We start from the raw sequence: 21148 nt of genomic DNA on the forward strand, positions 1-21148 counted from the left end.
GCGTATTACTTCGCTGAGATACAATTTTATACTTTTGAATTATCTACTAGAGTTGGGACGATTACTCGCAATCGAAATCGAGAATCGGATAAATCGGAACATTTTAGCGTATCGGAATCGGAAAAATTTGTGTCAATTTTCTGATTTCAAAAACGATTCTTTTGAATTTTTAACCATATTTTCTATTATTGGTACAATAATAAATATTTATTGTTTTAAAATTATCTGTAAAATTGAAATTGTAATAACATAAAAAAATACGGTGTAATTTTTTGTATAAAAGGTAAATAAACTTTGCATGAATTCTCTAGGTAATCAATAAAGAAAAATGCAGTTGATTTACAATGTGCAGAAAAATGCTTAAAAATTAAAGAGAATATTTTTATCTAGAAAAATAATTTCAAACATCATTGATAATTAAATCCTATCTAGAAAATGATGCAACGGAAAATTGGACACCGAAAAAATAGCAACAGAAAATTACGTATATTTGGGATTGTAGAAACATAAACGATGATGGAATAAATATGAATTGTAAATATGGATTTTAGGATCCTTCTATATTTTATAGGGGGATAAGATTTAAAACAGAAACTAAGCGCTTCATCCAAATAATATTTAAATGAATTTCTATTCGATAGTTTTAAATACTTTCCAATTTCTTTCAAGTATCGAATAGTCATGAAGTAATTTATTTTTCGAAATATTAACAAAATATAAAACTCACTGATATATTTACGAATAAACGAAAATGTAGTATGATGGATTTAATATGTTAATAGGATTTTAAGTTACTACTTTTTTATTAATTGTAAAATATAAGACAAGAATTGTGTTCTTAGAACACTTACAAACACCGATTTATTTACTTTAAAAAAAGACACGAAACGGTCTTAAGTGGAAAGTAAAGAAGTAATATCTTCTTATTTATTCTTTATTTAAAACGATGTTTCTAAGATTTATCTTTGACATTTATCCTATCGTTGCTTAATTTTCATAAATTGAAATTAAAATATAAAATGTTATTTTTTAATGTTTCGGATTCATTTATTTTATGGTATTCAGATTTCATCTATTTTCAAATTATATGGTGTGTTTTGCCCGATGTGCTTTTTTCCGGTTCCCTATCCAACGTTGGCAAACCTTACAACAAACAAACCTTGGTCAACAAAAAGTGTAAAAAAAAAAACATTTTGACAAATTCAGTCTAGGCGTCAGACAAATTGGGCATTAATAGAACTAGTGAATTTAGGTTAAATGTGAATTTCGGCAACTCACTGCAGCTTCGTTTTAGCGACAAACTGATGTAGCGGGACAAGATGAGAAGATAAATGAGATTTCACTTTTTTATTACAAGTATTATTTTTTGTAAATAGTGAAAACAGCGCAAATATGACAAGCATATATTTTACTTATGAATGAAGTGTACAGTTTATAAATGTTCGAATGTCAAACCTGATTTTATTAAATTCCTCAGCTCGTGCAACTACGACCCGTTGGACTTAATGAAGGCATTCGGCGACAGGAGTGAAGAGATGCCGAGCTTAAAACCTCATGTTTGCAAATGGATCGTTTCTGAATGCATGTCCGGCAAAAGTAAGTTAGTTGACGCCATAAGAACCAGCACCAGCGGTGATTACAAGAATAACGCAACTAACCAAATACGACTACTTGCCATATGGTTATTATTAACTGGAAGTTGCTAGCGGATTGTGTGTGTGCGGGCATCTGCTAACACTAGAATTTCGCTTGTGGCTGGCGTACTCGTTGCGTGACGGAAAATTTTACTGCTTTAGTTGTCGGTCGCTGCCAAAGATGACAAAGCCACTTGAATGTTTACATTTGTCATTCGTTTTGAAGCCTTGTGGAAACTAAATCCGAAAATTGATAAACATGAACAATCAAAGTATGATTTGTCGTGCTTGGAGAAGTGAAAACTACTGGCTTCAGGAGTCTGTATGCAAAAAACCGTCGATACATCACATATTTGCCCGATGAAGAAAGATAAAAAAAAAAGTTCAGAGACATTCTGCACAGAGTTATAGATGTGATACTTTTCCTTGCATGACAAAACTTGTCATTTAGGAGACATCGTGAGGATGCGTCACCATTAAACTTATCACTTGTTGACTTGTGATCTCATTACAACAAGCTGTTTTTTAATACTACTGTATTAAAAAACAGCTTGTCAAACTTCAGCAAAGCACAGATAGTCGGGTAATATGCTCATACATGTAATATGAAATTACGAACAAGTTCTTTTCTCTCTTGGCAAAATACGTGAATGGAAAACTCGTCTTTCATATCAAAGGTGCAAAATACTTTTTTGATAGCACACCAGAACAATGCGAGATTTTTTTTTAATATAGAGTAAAATTATTTCAACTCTAAACAACAGTAGTTTTTTTTCTGTTGTATCCAATGGTTCTTGTTCTTGGCTTTAATTTCACCTTATAATTTTCTTCAACAATGCTTCAAGCAAACGACAACCTACTTATATCCCTCAGTCTCGGCCAGACAGAGTTTGCACTCATGAAGAACACTCTTCCGCTGTCTTCTCTTGAAAAGGGACTAATAAGTCCGAAATATATTGAGATTTATAACACCATTGGATACAACAGAAAAAAAAACTACTGTTGTTTAGAGTTGAAATAATTTTACTCTATATTAAAAAAAATCTCGCATTGTTCTTGGCTTTAATTTCACCTTATAATTTTCTTCAACAATGCTTCAAGCAAACGACAACCTACTTATATCCCTCAGTCTCGGCCAGACAGAGTTTGCACTCATGAAGAACACTCTTCCGCTGTCTTCTCTTGAAAAAGGACTAATAAGTCCTAAATATATTGAGATTTATAACACCATTGGATACAACAGAAAAAAAAACTACTGTTGTTTAGAGTTGAAATAACTTTACTCTATATTAAAAAAAAAAATCTCGCATTGTTCTTGGCTTTAATTTCACCTTATATATATATATATATATATATATATATATATATATATATATATATATATATATATATATATATATATATATATATATATGACTATCTCTCTTGAAAAAGCCCGCATAAATCGGGCGAAACGTTGATATATATATATATATATATATATATAATACTGTTTATTTATTTCGAAGAAGAAATATTATAAAACTCACGTATTAACCTTTAGCGAACCTGGTGTTAGCTAACATTGATCTGGCCTTTGGACTGATAGACATCACTTTTTATCACCAAGTAGTCAATTTTAGTTGTGCTGGAGTTAATATCTTGACAATGTTTTAATGTCACAATAACATCATAATTTTATATGTCTCCCAACGAAAACTATAAAAGTGAGGCGCAAGCCTCCTCCCAAATGTGAGAAACTATAAACCCTACGAAATTAATAATCAACTCCGAAACGATTTTAAAAAGGCAAAGGTGTGAATTATCTAAACTCATTTTTTTTTTTTTTTTGCAAAAGAATTCATCAAATTCCTCATGTTTTAATGTTGTCGGTACATAAACTTATGTAGTGGATGCACAATTAGATCTGTTTTAGAATACTTCGTGCATGCGCGAACTTCTTTACTTTCCGCTTAAGACCGTTTCGTGTCTTTTGTAAAATGTGAGACGTTGTAATGGAACGTTGAAAAGATCGTATTTCTTTGCCCGTCTCCCGCCATAGATTGGCTGGGGGCGAGGTAAAAGTCCCGTTCTAGATTTAAATGTGATAAGAACTAAAACACATGCATTTTCTAATGCTTTTATATTTTAATGATATTTTGTATATTTAATAAAGTACTGCACACCGAGGTGAAGCAACGTTGGACCTGCTCAGTACTAAATGGGTGACCATTTGGAACTTTCAGATGATGTATGTGTTCTCCGCTTATCTCGGCATTGTTTTCAGTCGTCCTGGACTTCTCCTTGCGACTTGGCTTAAAGCAATGCCGATTCAGAAGAGTTGTAATTGTGGGTTTCACAATTACACATACACAGCTGCTTAAACAGCAGTATCCCTTGTCTTTCGAGTTCATTCATTTCAGTTGTATAATGTCACCATTCGCAATATTTAGAGAAAATACATATATAATATTGTTAATAAGTTTGCAAGTAGTTCCGATTTTTAACCTTTAGCGAAGCCGCTGTCAGTTAACATTGATCTAACCCTATGCTCAGCAGTCATTACTTATTGTCGTCAAGGTGTCAACTTTTGTTCAAAGAAGAGTTTCTGTTATTGCCCCTGTTTTAATGCCACGATAATATTTTCTCTGTTTTTCTATTGTGTCTTCCCATAAGAATCATAAAGTAAAGCACAATGTCTCCAAAACACGGACGCTTATCATAGTGCCATCTCATACAAATGAATAATCAACTCCCAACTTTTTTGAAAAGAAAAATAGGTGAATTATCTCGACTATAGAAATCTTATCTTGTTATGTTCATCTTTTATTCTGCAAAAAGAATTCGTCAAATTCCTAAGGTTTTAACAAGAATCATTCAAAGTTGATTAAATAATCGCAAAAATAATCAAATATTCACGATTTATTATATTTCTTCATTTAATAAGAAATTATTACAACTTTTTTAGAAAAGCGACTGACATTGTTTGTCTTTAAAAACCGCCAAGAAGAACTTCCTTCTTCTTTTGCGCGCGTCTTCCACCTGTGTCGTGCCCCCGTGCAGGTTTTATTGTCATCCTTCATAATTTTCAAGCCGACTTTAAATTTATGTGCCACAATGAACACATGAAAGCGATTGCACCCAATTTGTTGCACCGCAACTATCACAAATTCAATTACACTTCCCACCTGTCTTTGTTTCAAATTTGTTCTCCACATAATACAAAGAGAAACATTCAGGAAACCAGAACAATTCACCGCCTTTGTAGACTTGGCTTCGTTAGAAACACAACAAAAACTAAAATGAAAACAATCTTTTGCGATTTGTAGTTGAACGTCTCTCAATGCAAACAGAGGAAACGCTGTTGTCACTTTTCACAAAACCGTAATCTTTCAACAGTGAATCACTTTTTTTAGATTGAAATGAATCTATCCACAACTCTCCGTTTGCTGGCGGGAGAATTTTTCGAAACCGGAAGTCGACAGACTACAGCGTTCCCTGCCGCAAATAAATAATAATTTATCAAGTAAACATTAAATATAAGTTTAAAACAATATTTAAACGTTAAGGAGAACATTGAGAAGTATGGGTTCCAAGAAAATAGAAAAGAAAAAGAAATGGCGGAAAGTATAGAAAGAGAGAAAGATGTACTCTTCGAGCCAAGAAAGGGTGATAGACTTTTTTTAAAAATGCTTAAATTTGATTGGCTATTACAAACGCGTAGAAAGAAGAAAGGAAGGATGATGTATTAAATGTAATATGTAAAATTCTAAAAATAATTTGACAAATGCATCTCAATAATTACAAATAATGAAATAAAATGTTTTTATTGTATCTTTATTAGTTTCAAAAATGTTTGTTGAATCATTTGTTTTAATTCCGTTCTCTATTCTACTTTATTAAGTTTTCTTTGGCTTTTATATTTCTAATGTCAAATTTCATATTTTATGTTTATTTGCAAAATTTTTAATTCTCATGTATTCTGTAGTCCTTTCTTTGTTATTTTAAACATTTGTAATATTTGTATTATTTAGATTCTTGCCCTCCTATAAATCCACATTATAGGATACGTTTATGTATTGATCGTTTTTTGTTTTTTGTTTTTTTGCTTTAAACCAAACAACAATTTGTTCAAAAATTATTATTAACTCTGCAGAAATGTTAGACACAAGATTGAATATTAAAGTACAGATAATCCTGCTTTCACCAAAAGAGGAATTATGTATGGGAACAAGAATATCTTTATAGTATCATCGAAACTCCGCGAGTAAAAGCGTTGGGACAACAAGTATTGAACTCAAACAAAAAGCATGAGATAATGTCTCACGTGATCAAAATTAATAAATCTGTCTATCTATATTTATGTAAATTGGTAGTTTTTCGTCACACTAGCGTCGAAAGTAAAAGCTTACTTTTTCTATTTAATTATTACAACGAACTTCTTTACATTCTCAGTCATGGATATGCGAGCTACTAAATAAATGTTAACTAATTTACATATTCTTTGAAAAACGAACTTGAATTAATTAATTATTCATTTTGTACGGTTTCTTATTAGATGGCTGGTTTCATTCAACTATGACGCTCAGTTCTATTTATGCATATTTTCTACATTGAGCATAATTGCACAACATAGCACATACAAATCACACACACACTCACACTCACACACACGCACACACATATATATATATATATATATATATATATATATATATATATATATATATATATATTAGTGATGGGAAGATTCCAATATTTTTCCCGATCCCGATACAATTACCGATTCCGTGCTAAATCCTCGATTCCGATACAATTACAGATTCCGATTCTGATTCTTTACAAATCTCTAATTATTGAACTATAGAGTTGTTATTTCCCTCGATTTTTTGTGAAAAAAATAGCACATGTTAAATATGCAGATATTTTCATAAACGTCAAAATACACTTGTGGAGGATGATCTACTAATTTTAGCTTCACTGGTAATTTAAAATCAATAAATATTTATTATTTTATCATTATTAAAAGCAGTATGGAGATTTCGGTTTAAACAAAATCAAATAAAAAAAGACAATTGAAAGAATCGATTTGGCATCGGAAAATAGGCATCAATTTTTCCGATTCCGATACCGATTCCGATACCCCAAATTCTTCCGATTTTTACGAATTAATCGTCTCAACACTAATATATATATATATATATATATATATACTAGCTGTACCCTGCCACGCGTTGCAGTGGCTCAATTTGGAGTAATGGAAAAATTTAATAAAGGAGAAAATGCATGTTTTTTATATTAGTACAGCAATCCACTACAAAAGGTGAAAAAAAAAAAGGCGAAACTGAAAAAAATGGTACTCTTGCAGAATTTGATTGGGATCCTCAGGAGTTTCTGTCAATCATTCATGTTTTGGACTTGACCAACAATCAGTGGATGAAGCCGAACGTAGTAAAAATGTTGAAATGCTAAATGTTTTTTTGTTGTTGTTGTTTTAAAAAATATGAGTTAGTAATTAATATTTTGTTGATGGTGGGGGGAGGGGGGTTACTATACACAGATTCGAAAAAGTTATCCAAAAACAAATAAATGAAAGCAAAGGTAAGGTAATTTACGTTTCTACCTAATTGGATAATTGTTTAGTGTTTTTATGTAATGTAAAATGTTTAATTGGCTCAAAAAAACAGAAATGGTCGCGGACTCTGTTGAATACGTTAAGTTTGGGAAAGTAAGTTGAAAACTAAAAACTATACAAAACAGTGTCTGAAACTCACCGAATATATGTTACCATGACATAGGCTGGCATAATGGATAGGTTTCTGACAGTATTTTGTATAGTTTTTTTTTAGTTTTAACTCACTTTCTCTAACTTAAAGTAATCAACAGTGTCCAGCACCATTTGTAGCTTTCAAATACACCAATAAACACTGTTTTTCGAGCTGACTAAACGTTACATTAAATGAAAAGGGTTTGTATTACTATACAAAGAAGTTGTCAAAAAATGAATATATAACAAATAAATGTTATCAAAGGCAAGAAAAGTAAGAGTTCTACCTAACTGGATAAGATTTTAGTGTTATTATGTAATGTATAATCGGTTCAAAAACATTCAATGTTTATCGGTATATCTGAAAAATACAAATGGCGGCAGACTGTATCGAACACGTTAAGTTTGGGGAAATTTTGGGAAAATGAGTTTAAACTAAAAAACTATACAAAATACTGTTAGGAACTCACTCAATATATGTTACCATGACGTAGGCTGGCATATAATCGGTGGTTTTAAACTTTTGCTCGATACAGGTGACGACTTTTAAAAGTCCTTTTTAATGATTACCTGGTTTGAGGATATTTGTACAACTAAACGGCAAATCTGCTCAAAAAAATCCGGTATTATTTTACTTTAAGGCCCGTTTCACGTTCATATATAACGAAATATTGTATTGTAGATTTCGGTGTGCTAAAAACGAATCTGCAAACCGTTTACGTAGCAAAAAAAAAGTTTTCATGATATTCATGAAATTACTTTTTCGAAAAGTGGGTGATCACTTTTCAATGTAAATTTAACTTAGAATGAGCACTCACTTTCTGGCCATCTGAGAGAGGGGCATTTTTCTGTTTCTTGACTAAAAAGTTTTTTGTTTGATTTCTTTTGCATGGTAATAACCCCTGAACTCTGGGACTATTTTCCATTTAACAGCCATAGCCTTCGTTTACGCTATGCGTAAGCATAAACGAAAGCTGTTTAGCCAATAAACATGGGAACCCCCCCCCCTCTCTCAGGTGGCTAGAAAGTGGGTGCTCATTTTAAGTTAAATTTACATGGAAAAGTGATCGCCACTTTTTCGAAAAAGTAATTTCTTCATATAAAACTATTTTTTTGCGACGGAAACGGTTTGCAGATTCGTTATTAGCACACCAAAATCTACAAAAAAAAATGTTGTTATTTACGAACGTGAGACGCACGACCCTTAATGGAAAATTATATCAAAAATCCGGGGGGAAATAGTTTTCAATAAAAACAGCAAATGAATTCGATAGAAAAAAATGGATGCTATTTTTTTTTCTTTCTGTGTGTTTCTTGGCTAAAAAGTCTTTTTGTTTGATTTCTTTTGCATGGTATTAACCCCTGAACTCTGGGACTATTTTCCATTTCACAGACGTAGCCTTTGTTTATGCTATGCGTGAGCATAAACGAAAACTGTTAAATATGCATTCACGTACCAAACTGCCTTGTCAAAAAACCTTTAAGCCAATAAACACGAAAATAAATGCCCCTTCCTCAGGTGGCCAGAAAGTGGGTGCTCATTTTAAGTTAAATTTACATGGAAAAGTGATCACCCACTTTTCGAAAAAAAAATTTCTTCAGATCATGAAAACTATTTTGGTACTCCTTGGGCGTTGAGTTCCATGGCGACCCTCAGAATTATTTAATGGTCGTTCCCTTAGTACCCCCCTAGTCAAGGCTAACACATTTTTTTATTTATTTACTTACGTGGTGGAGTTTCTATACTGATAGGTTTTTTGAAATTTATTCACTGGATTATTATTGATTGAACACTAACCAGATTATGAAAAAAAATTGAAAAAAAAAATCATTACAACATTTGAAAGGGGTACTCACTTTTCAGTTACCACGTTCTGATAAATCGGTCACTTTTTATTTTATTTTATTTTTTTTTTAAATACGGAAGTGTCTTCGGGAGATATAAAATGGTCGCATGTTGACGAAGCAATTGTATCGGGGGGCGTACGGGATTAAAAATTATTGGTAAATTTTTAGATTAGGTCCACCTCCTCAATTTTCTTTTAAATGACGACTTGAAATGGTTTTCGACTATGCTGAATACGAAAATCGCATCGAAATTTTGCAGAAATAAGTAGTTATCAAGATATAAAAAGTTGTATTATGCATTGTAATCTTTGGCGGCTATCTTTTTTACGTGTGTGTGTATTTGTTTATGGCGCGTGTGCACGTAAAAAGATGACCGCTGAAGAACACAATGCATAATACAACTATTTATTTCCGCAAAATTTCAATGCGATTTGCGTGTTCAGCATACTCGGAAACCTGTAAATGTCGTCATTAAAGGAAAATTGTGGAGGTGGACCTAATCTAAAAAAAATACCAAATTATTAAACATTTCTCCAGCATGTTAGTGAAATTTATAATACTTTTAAAAAAATTTAAAAAAAAAACAAAAGTTTTGAAAAAAAACTCACCTTTCACAAAAACAATTTAAAAAAAACAACCACAAACTGACCTAATAAGTAAAAAAAAATAATAATTAAAAAACTCGAAACTTTATTTTCATAAAAACAATTAAAAAAAGTCCTCTCCTCTATTTTTTTTTCTTTGAGAAACAAATATATTTCTGACTTACAAATGCGGTAGAGACTCATTATTTTTACTTTCTATGGTTTTGATATACCGCGTTTTTATTGCTTACAAAATGGGTGACTGATTTATCAGAACGTTGTAACTAAAAAGTGAGCACCACTTTCAAATGTCGAAATAATGATTTCTTTTTTACATTTTTTTTTAATAATCTGTTTAATTAGTGTCCAATCAATAATAATCCAGTGAAAACAAAATTCCAAAAACCTATAAGTATAGAAATTAAGCATGGGAGTGATGGTTGTACAACGTCGCCTTTCGCACTTTTACAAAGATTATTTACGTTAACTCTTTTCATAAATAATTTTTTTAAAAAAGTAACTAAACCATTTATTGATAATTTGTCACGTGTACAAACATTTATTTATTTACGTAGGCTTAACTCCTATCATGAATAAGAAAAGTTTTACTCTTTAAGAATAATAAAAGGAAAAAGTTACTGAACATTTATAAAAGGACTTACTTCTTTTCATGAAGGCCAGAGGAATAGTTGGCCGAAAAGTCGCGAAACAACAACTAATAAAGATGAGAATAATAGTCCGCAATAAATAAAAATGGTGCTAATGCAGAGAGCGATCCGCGCAATTTTTTAAATCATATTTCCACGTTTAAATAATGTTTTACGATATGTTTTTTTTTATTCAATTGTAAGGTTAAAGTACAGAATAGGTACAAAACATCCTTCCCTCCCCATGTTAAGAATGACTTTTTAAATAATAACATTATTTCAGCACGGGTCACTCTCTGCATGAGTAATCTTATATCGAAAAACAAAACAAAAAAACTCAAAAGCAAGCAACAAACTTTTTTGGCCTTATATAATAAAGAAAAGATGTGTAAATTAAAAAATTTGGAAGATAAACAAATGAAATACGTTTTTGGGGTTTTTTTTTTTTTACTTATCGAGTTAACAGAAAATGAAATCTTTCGTAAATTCGTGGCTGTGAAATGAATCTAACCGGAAGTTCAGTTTTATCAACAGAACAGATTCGCAGTAACGGTTAAAAAATATATTTATTTTATTTAATATTTTAATTTTAATTAGGTAAATTTATTTTAATAACGTAAAAACATACCTCGACTCTAAAAATGGGTTGTCTGAAAATTTCAAATAAATTGGTAACATAGAAATATGGTTTTATTCTTTTAGAACAAACCAACAGTTACATTTATATATATATATATATATATATATATATATATATATATATATATATATATATATATTGCTTAATAATGAGTTTTATTGTAATCCTTCATAATTTTAAATTTATGTGCCACAATGAAACATGAAAGCGATTGCACGTAATTTGTTCCACCGCAACTATCAAAAATTCAATTACACTTCTCACCTGCCTTTGTTTCAAATTTGTTCTCCACATATCTTCCGTTTTTATATTTAAACTCATACCGTCGGTTTTATTTTACTGGTTAATTCATTACCCACACAGCGGTAGCGTTATAGCGCAATGGTGAGAATTGTGTGGTCGGGTTTCGATATTGGCTTGAGGCAGTTGCGTGTATAGCCGAACTGATGAGCTGTGAAACAGCGAAATAGTACTGTATATATATATATGCATTGAAATACTTTTTGAATGAATTAAATTATTTATATCAAGGTGCATTTTCACTTAAATGCGACCTAGGAATAATTTCCCTTTAACCAATTTGGTACCTCCAAATGGTGAGCGCATATGTTATCCACCGACACGTGTTTATATATATATATATATATATATATATATGTGTGTGTGTGTGTGTGTGTGTGTGTGTGTATGTGTGTGAGAGAGAGGGAGTGTATATATACATATATATATATTTATGTATGTATATATATATATATATATATATATATATATATATATATATATATATTAGATTATGTAAAAACTAGCTGTATAGTATATAGCCTTTGTATTATCGTCTCCATTGTTTCCATTAACAAGTTCAATATTTCCGGCTTTAGGGCATATACACTTGTGCCCGATATTATTCATACCCCTCGGATCTTTGAGATTTCTATAAGAATATTGCTCAAACCAGAAGGTAGACAATATTAAAGGGATTTCAAACAATAAATCAAGCATAAGCATTTAATTTAAACTCAACAAATAAATAAATTATGCAAGTTTGAAACATTATACAAAGAAAAACAATAATGGCACTAGTTCAAAATTATTCATACCTCTCTTACTAATAGTCAATAGCATGCCCTTTATTCTTAATAACTGCCTGTAACCGTTTGGGATATTTATCAACAAGGTTTTTACAAGCATCAACACTGATTTTTGACCATTCTTCAATGCAGTAGTTCTCCAAATCCCTCAAATTTCTAGGTTTCTGCTTTTTAACCTCAGTTTTCAATATGTGCCAGAGGTTTTCGATAGGGTTCAGGTCGGGACTCTGGCTAGGCCATTTCAAAACATTAATTTGATTATCCTCAAACCATTTCTTGACTATTTTGGCAGTATGTTCTGGATCATTATCCTGTTGAAGGACCCAGTTTGGTCCTAAATGGAGCTTCTCCGCATCCTGTCTAATGTTTTTCTGGAGTATCTCCAAATATTGTTCCTTCTTCATGGTTCCATCTATCTTGACCAAACTACCTGGACCACTAGCCGAAAAGGAGCCCCAAAACATTAGGCTACCACCACCATGTTTCACCGTGGGTATGGTGTTCTTTGGGTTGTAAGCTTCTCCTTTCTTCCTTCAAACGTAAGAAGCATCCATATGGCCAAACAATTCAATTTTTGTTTCGTCAGTCCACAAAATACTTGAGAAAACGGACTCTGGAGAATTCACATGGGTCCTAGCAAACTTTAGACGTGCTGCAAGGTGTTTTCCGGTGTGCAATGGAGTCCTTCTTGGTCTTCTTCCTTTAAGACCATTTTCATGCAGAGTCCTTTGCAATGTTTGCCTTGATATTTTTATGCCAGAAGACTCCAGATTTTCTAAAATGTCCTTATTAGTGGTGGTTGGATTTGCATTAACACTTCTTACAATATTCCTGGTGGCTTTAGCAGACAGTTTCCTTTTCCTTCCTCTACCAATCAAGTTGTTTGTTGTGTGGTGGCTCTGGAATTTTTTGATGATGCTCTGTACTGTTGCTGTAGGGACCTCAAATTTCTTGGAAATTGACTTGTAACCTAAACCATCCTTATGTGAATTCACAATTTTAGTCCTAAGATCATTACTAAGCTCTTTTTTCTTCCCCATTCTAATAATTTTTATTCTTTTATTGGTTTTCAGTTGATATCATTTTAATTTCTGAAAAATGAAAAAAACGAAATGAAATTAATCAAAGGTTGTATAAAAGCATTCAAAATAAGAATCAAACAGAAAACAAACAGTCAGAAACTCGATTAATACTGAAAAAATAAGGGGGTATGATTATTTTTGAACATTGCAGATTTTATAAATAGCTGTATATTTCTTTTATTACAAATATCCCGAGATTTTAAAATGACGAAAATGATCAGAAGAGGTTTATTAAGAATATGTATCAATATGGACGTAAACAATAAATTCTTACAAAAGTTACACCTAATAAACTCAATTTTCAAGGGGGGTATGAATAATATCGGGCACAAGTGTATATATATATATATATATATATATATATATATATATATATATATATATATATATATATATATATATATATGCCCTGAAGCCGGAAATATAAATATATATGCGTGTGTGGGGGTATACTAGCAAAAGTACCCGTCGTTGACTGGGTTAAAAACAGCCTACAGAAAATGAACTCTGATTTATTATAGTATGATAGGTTATGAAAAGGAAGGGTTGTAAAAGGATAGCTTCGAATTCGGGAGTATCAAAACCAAAGCAAAATATGATGAAAGTAAAAATAAAATAGATAAATCTCACAATTTATTATACCATACCTGTTCACACTCAAACACTAATCACAATATTCTGTGAATCTATAATAAAAACCCCTGTTAACTTTTTGACAAATTTCCATTCTATGGAGGTCAGGCGCGAACGAACATCCCATAATTTTATTATGCCATATTTCTTCAAACTGAAACATAATTATTAAAGTATACTTACGCAGATAGATATGAAAAGTCTTTATTAAAGTTTATACCTATTTCCATTTTATGGAGCCAGGCACGAACGCAAACCCCACAATATTATTATATCATCCCGATTTAAGTTAAAACATACTTATCAAAGTATTATTATGTACATCTAAATCTAAAACACTTGTAAAGGTTTTTTTTTCTAATTTTTAATTTTTTTATTTCCATACCTTGTGGATCAGACCCCACAACTTTTATGAACCACCGTTCTTCAGGATCAAACATACCCATTCCTGTGTCTCGATACATCTTCTATCATTATATGTAATCAGTTTTTTAAAATAGTCAACGATATAGGAGCCTATTCGTGACCACACACACACACACACACACACACAGACTCACACAGACATTCAGCTTTATATTATATATATATATATATATATATATTATATTATATTATATTATATTATATATATATATATATATATATATATATATATATATATATATATATATATATATATATATATATTAGGTTCCCAAGAAAGTTATTGCGGAATTTTTCATTTAAATTTCAAATAATGTATTTTCAAATTAGTTCTCGTCATAATACCTTTACTTTATATATCATTTAAAAGGACGTTTTTCGCTCTATCTAACCATTTCAATTACCATCGTTTTAAAACAATTATGTGTTCTTTTCAGAACGTTGACTACAAGATGGAAACAAACAAATTTACACAATTTTCTCATCTCAATTCAAGCTAGGCCGAAATGCTGCTGAATTCCAATATCAATGAAGCGTTTGGCCTAAGAACAACTATTGAACGCACAGCACAATGGTGGTGTAAGAATTTTTATGGCAATGACAAGAGTCTTTAATATGATGAGCGTAGTGGTCGATCATCGAGTGTTGAAAACGATCAATTAAAAGCCGAAGCCAATCCACAAACAACTGTTTGAGAACGAACTTCTGAATTAGATGTAACGTATACGACGATTTCGAACCACTTGAGAGGGACAGGAAAGACAAAAAAATTGAAAGCTTAGATATATACTTTTGCAGTTTAAACAAAAGAGCAACAATAATATCAGAGCGTCTCAATTTACGCTGAAAATTTACAGAATGCCAACATCAATATATTACATATGAAGAAGTCCCCTGTGGGATTTCCACGGGTCCCGCTAGTATATATGATTACTGTTAATATTTTAAGCTTCTTTCTTTCTACGGAGACACCTCGCTGAATTGTAAAATTTACGAGATAAAAAAGAAAGAGTGCATTAGACAAGCAAAACGTCTTATCTGACGTTTAAACAGAAAAGGTAGCAAATCATGATTTAGTATGTCTAATTTGACCTCTTATCAATGTAATTAATATCTTACAAAATCTTTCTTTGACCAGTATAAATCTCAGCTTTATAACTTTTAATAGATGGTTTACTTGAGATAAAAAAATATATATTTCCCTGCAGCCTGGACCATCGGGATATGGTTAGACCTTATACATTTCAACTGCATCTGACAAATTACAACTCGCAATTTATACTAATTGTGAAATGCAGCAAACAAGCACATCAGGGATAAATACAAAAGTCTACAAAAAGTTTAACGGCGTAATGCAGCAAAATAGTACAATATGTCATTACAACATTATATCCTGTGACAACAGCATATTCTTTTCGTTGTTTTGATTCTTGAGTATATATCTGTTAATATCTTATATGTTTTTATATAGACTGATGTGGTTCTCAGTTGATTGACTGTGCCTTACTGTGTCGGATGTATACTTGAGAGTCAAAAATATTGAAAAGAATATTCTGTTGTCACAGCCTTAGTCATTACAATTGTTGTGAAAATAAAAAGAAAACTCTCTTTAGGCCATGACATTTCGAAGCTAACTGCTTTTAATCAGAAGAGAAGGCTCAGTATTAAACAAAATATAAAATATAAATGGAAGCATGCATAAGAACAGTTAAATTAAAAATGAAGAATGTATATATTAAGAAACATTGAAAATATAAATACATAAAAATCTCTTTTTCTTCTCTCTCTTATATATATATATATATATATATATATATATATATATATATATATATATATATATATATATAAAATGAACTCATTTTTTCCCGTGGGAGTTTGACCTTAAGAGGATTAAAAATCAAGACATTACATACAAATGTAATGTGCACAAACTGCATCACATTATCTGAGGTGTGCTATAGATCTATTACCCTTACACTTCCTCGATAACCGTACATTCCTATATTTTTTCCGGTGAGGGTTCACTGCCAAAACCTGTAATAATCAATGGAAGTTGTAAAATCTTTTTTTCTCTATTAAGTTCCTACTACTCCTGCTACCACTTAACACCGCTGAGAACAGTAGGAGCCATTTATTTCCTTTTATTTTTATTCTATTTTCCCCTTCTCTCCCATAAAAATAAACCAAAAAAAAGAAATAATGAATTACGGTCCGGTTAACATTATCTTTTGCCTTTTTGCTTTTTTTTTACGTCAAACGCAAACTGCGTGACTACTTAGATTCCGGTTCTGACAACTCTAACCGCGGAATTTAACTATGAGCTTTATTTATTAGTACTTCCCACTAAAAACTTATTAAATAAACAAACAATTTCTTAGTTTATTATTCGAACGATACCGCGAAATTACTTAAAAAACAATAAATAAATAAATAAACGCGCTAAACGTCCGATTAAGATTAGATTGTTTTGTTTTGCATTTCTTTCTTCCGTAAGACGCACACTGCGAGACTACTGAGTTTTTACTTCCGGTTTGGACGACTCCAACCGACGAATCTTACTATAAGCTTCATTTATTACTGCTTTCAACTACACAGATTTTTGGAAACTAACATCTCATTTTTTACAAATTACTATTAAAACGCAACGAGATCGGGAAATTACTTGCATTATACTTGAAAATCAAAAAAAAAACAATAACATAAACTGCGCGACTACTCCGTTTCTACTTCCGGTTTGGACGACTCTAACCGACGATTCAAACTATGAGCAATTTATTATTTAATTTTATTAGTTACATATTTAGATCGTGTAATTTCTTGCATTCAAATTGAAAAACAAAAACAAAATACAGAACCAGATAAAGGTCCGATTAAATTCAGAAAATTATGATTGCTTTTTCTTTGCTAAAGAATTCCGCACGTGTTTAAATTAACGTTTATGAATGTTTCTTCTTCATTAACGATATTACATTTGATACATACTGAGTTTCCCACAACTTTTTCGTATCTGTGTTTACTATGACAAACCCTTTCGATTTAATGTACTGTTTAGTCCGCTCGAAAAACAGTCTTTAGCTGTATCTTTCAAATATACAATTGCTGACGGACACCGTTCATTATGTTACGTTCGCTAAAGTTCAAACTAAAAAAAAAACTCTGACAATGTTTTAGATAGTTTTTAACTTATTTACCCAAAGTTAACATATTCAACAGAGTCCGCGACTATTTCTCTTCTTCAAATACAGACATACACACTGTGTTCTTCGTGATGATTAAACATTTTACATTAAATAAAAACACTAAAATATCAGACCATTACGTACTTCAAGAGTACCACTTCTTACATTTTCGCATTTTTTTGTGTGTGTTGGAGTCAATTGCTGTACTAAGAATATAAGAAACATGCATTTTCTCTTTTTATTAGACCTTCGCATTACCCCAAATTGAGCCACAGCAACGCGTGGCAGGGTAAAGCTAATAAAAGATAAAATATATCTATAAAGAAAGATGTAAGCATATATGATGACATAGTAATAATATATTATGTAAATTTTATTCCTCGTCTTTTATTTAATATATTAATTGCTCCTCTAAACTGTGTAGAGTTTTTTCTATCTTGATAAGTTTTCTTTGTTAAAAATATATACTTAATTAGCTTCGTTTATTAATATATTACACTAGCAGGGAGACCCGTCGTTGCCCGGGATTGAATGATGATCAACGAATATTTCATACTCCTATATTTTTATTGTCATTGAAATCTGTGAAATCGCCCGGGAGGAAGCTTCACATGCCTCCATGCAGTAACTTAGTCCGAAATACATGTTATTCTACATTGCACTCTAGAGGACCTACTGTTTCTGTTTAAAAAAATATTTAATATAAACTTCTTTCCAGTTAACAAAAATTAAAAAAATCATTAGAAATTTACATGCGGGGGTTGAACCTACAGACCACGTAATGCAAAAAAAAAAATACGTACATTTTCAAGTCTTATAAAATTCTTCGCGGTTAATAAAAGAAAATTAAGAAATTTACGTGTGGAGTTTGAAACTACAGACCACGTCATGTAAAAAAAAAAGCACGCTATCAACTTACCCCACAATAGAATTTTCACGGCTCGTTGTTTTATCATTATTGCTAAGCGATTACATGGAAAAAATGGTTTTACCGATGATAAATAAATTAAAATAACGGTTTCGATTATGGATTATCGGTAATTATCGGGAGTATTCTGAGACAAAACTTAACTAAGATCACTCCCAGACTTATACACTAAAGTTCTGTAAATTTTAAACAAAATCTGTTTAGCTGTTTCGGAGTCTATAAGGAAAGAGCTCAGACACACACACACATAAACAAAGGTGCATTTATATAATTGTAGAGATTATATTTTGGTTTGTCTGTTTGCTTTTTTGTCTGCCCGTTCCATGCGTTCTGGAAGATTTGGTTCCAATTTTGTTCATATCTTTATTATGATGAGAAACAATGTTATGGTACCTGTTCGATGCACAGTTAGGGGCCTAATGTGACTAATAGGGGGTAGTATTTAATGCAAAAATGTGCACAAATTCATCTATATTCAACCATTAATTTAGCAAGAAGCGATCGTTCAAAGTAAACGGGTTATAACTTTTGCCTGTTTTTACAAACTAAAAAACTAGTGTATAAAGTGTGCAACGATAAAGTTGTCACCCTAAAGAAAACGACACTAGAGCTTTATTTTAAGACTTTTATTGAAAAAATCAATTCAGGAAACTTGATTATGTAGTAGAGCTGACACCTATTCAATGTAGTCGCCTTCAGCCTCAATCACTGTCTTGATATGGGTCCAGAATTGAGAGCATGCCTTTTCCACTAGCGCCGAGTACTCAATCAAGTTTATTTTAGTGTTGTGTGAGCTCATGTTGGTGATGTTCTCGATGTAAGGCCACACGTAGCTTCCTTCTGAAGCCAAGCCTGGGCCTTTTTGGACATGTGAGCGACACCGAGTCCTGCTGCTACACTCAGGGTCTGGCAGCGGCCACCTGATTGCATCAGAGGTCACTACACTGTTCAGCACATCCAAGTGCACTTTGGTGTTGACTTGTAAGCCAACTTCGAAGATGTGAGGTAGCATGATGTAACTATCACTTGAAACCACACCAAAGACCATACTATGGCCGGAAATTTTGTTTTCATCAGCCTGTGTACGTCCCTGATATTTGCGGCAATCCAGCGATGCATTTTGAGTGTGCTAGCAATCGTCCTTTTGTCATAACTTGGATCAGTAGAGAACATAAGTTGTACAGGTTCATAACAGCGAAGGTAGACATAATAATAAATGATTGCAGTAAAATGTGGTAGAAAACCAGAAAACGGGAGAAGACTGCTATCCAATGGAGAACATTGTAAATGCGGGGACAAATAATCAGAGTGCTATTATTAGAAAGTTGTATTAGAAAGGTTCCCTGAAGTTTATAATATGTAACTTACGATTTTATCATCAGGCATTGCCTATCATTCATACATTATATCGAGGTGAAAATTTATGTGAGAAAATCTGTGAAGAAAATTCTGTTTTTTTTTTTTTGTTTTGTTTTCTTGTTTTGTTTTGTTTTTTTTTTGTCCGGAAGTAACCTATGTTACCTACTAATAGACTATTCCAATTTCACTAAATAAGGTGTCAGTCGATATCCGGTGGACCAATCTAGGTCGATCGTCGGCTACAGCGAACAACCAGCCTATTGTATGCTTTGCAATTAATGCTGTTACTTTTTTTATGTTATGTTTTCCTTAGTAACCCGTTAACAGGGCTATAACAGTGGCGACGTCGGATTTCGAACTCACAGAGGTCACTCGAATTTAAAATACCTTCAGCATCCAAAAGAACTCATGGTGGAAAGCTGAATTAAACCAAGCAAGTGTTCAAAAAACACAAATGAACGGAGAAAGTAAGGAACTCGCGAAAACCAAATAAGTGCATGGACATAAAAGCTTGATTGAAAACTCGTGGAAAGTAAGAATATTTTCACATTTTTTCTCTTTGCTTTGCTTGGCACTAGCACGACATATTGGCACACCCGTAAATACAAAAGAAAGAAAAATGGGAATTATTCGTGTGTTTTATTTTTCTCGCGTCATTAAATAAGTGTGTCAGCGAACTCTTTTGTTTTACTGAAAATAAAGTACATGCGTTTTTCGGATTTTTATCACGATCAACATTTATTTTCTGTTCTCTGGAAAAAAGACATTTGCTTTGAAAAAATATTGAATATCTGTCGATGTATTTGTTTTTTATCGTCTATGAAAAATATATTCTTTTTGGAAGAAATATTATTTCCAATGAATTTAATACTGCATGTTCGTTTTCAAAAGTTATTGAAGGAAACGAATTACTGTTTTATTTTCTTCCAGTTGTTCTAAAAATACTAAAACCTGGTTTAAAAACGCAACATGCGGCCGCAGCCGAAATTGAACTCATTACACGAGTTTCTAGTGTAATTCAAATCTTGTCCGTAGCTAAATACTTGATGCTTCGCCAGGGATATCAAGAGTATTTTTATTGTGACGCCATCACTAGATGGGTTGCCTACCACGGCTTAAGAGTGGCTCATCTACCATCGAGAGAAGGATAGACCGCACGGGAATATCGTCTGACCACAAATCAAGAAACAAAAATCAGGTAGGGTACTCTATCGCTAGTCTTAAAGTGATGACACCCTCTCCATAGCTGGTCTATGTCTTAAATGTCTATGCGACTGCAGGTGATTTTCACCGGATACGATATCTTCAGCTACACCGCAACAGGTACCAGTCGCAACTCTATTTTCCCAGT

This window comes from Euprymna scolopes, chromosome 1 (genome assembly GCF_053919585.1).
Source record: "Euprymna scolopes isolate OS-2025 chromosome 1, ASM5391958v1, whole genome shotgun sequence".
Classification (NCBI taxonomy): Eukaryota; Metazoa; Mollusca; class Cephalopoda; order Sepiida; family Sepiolidae; genus Euprymna; species Euprymna scolopes.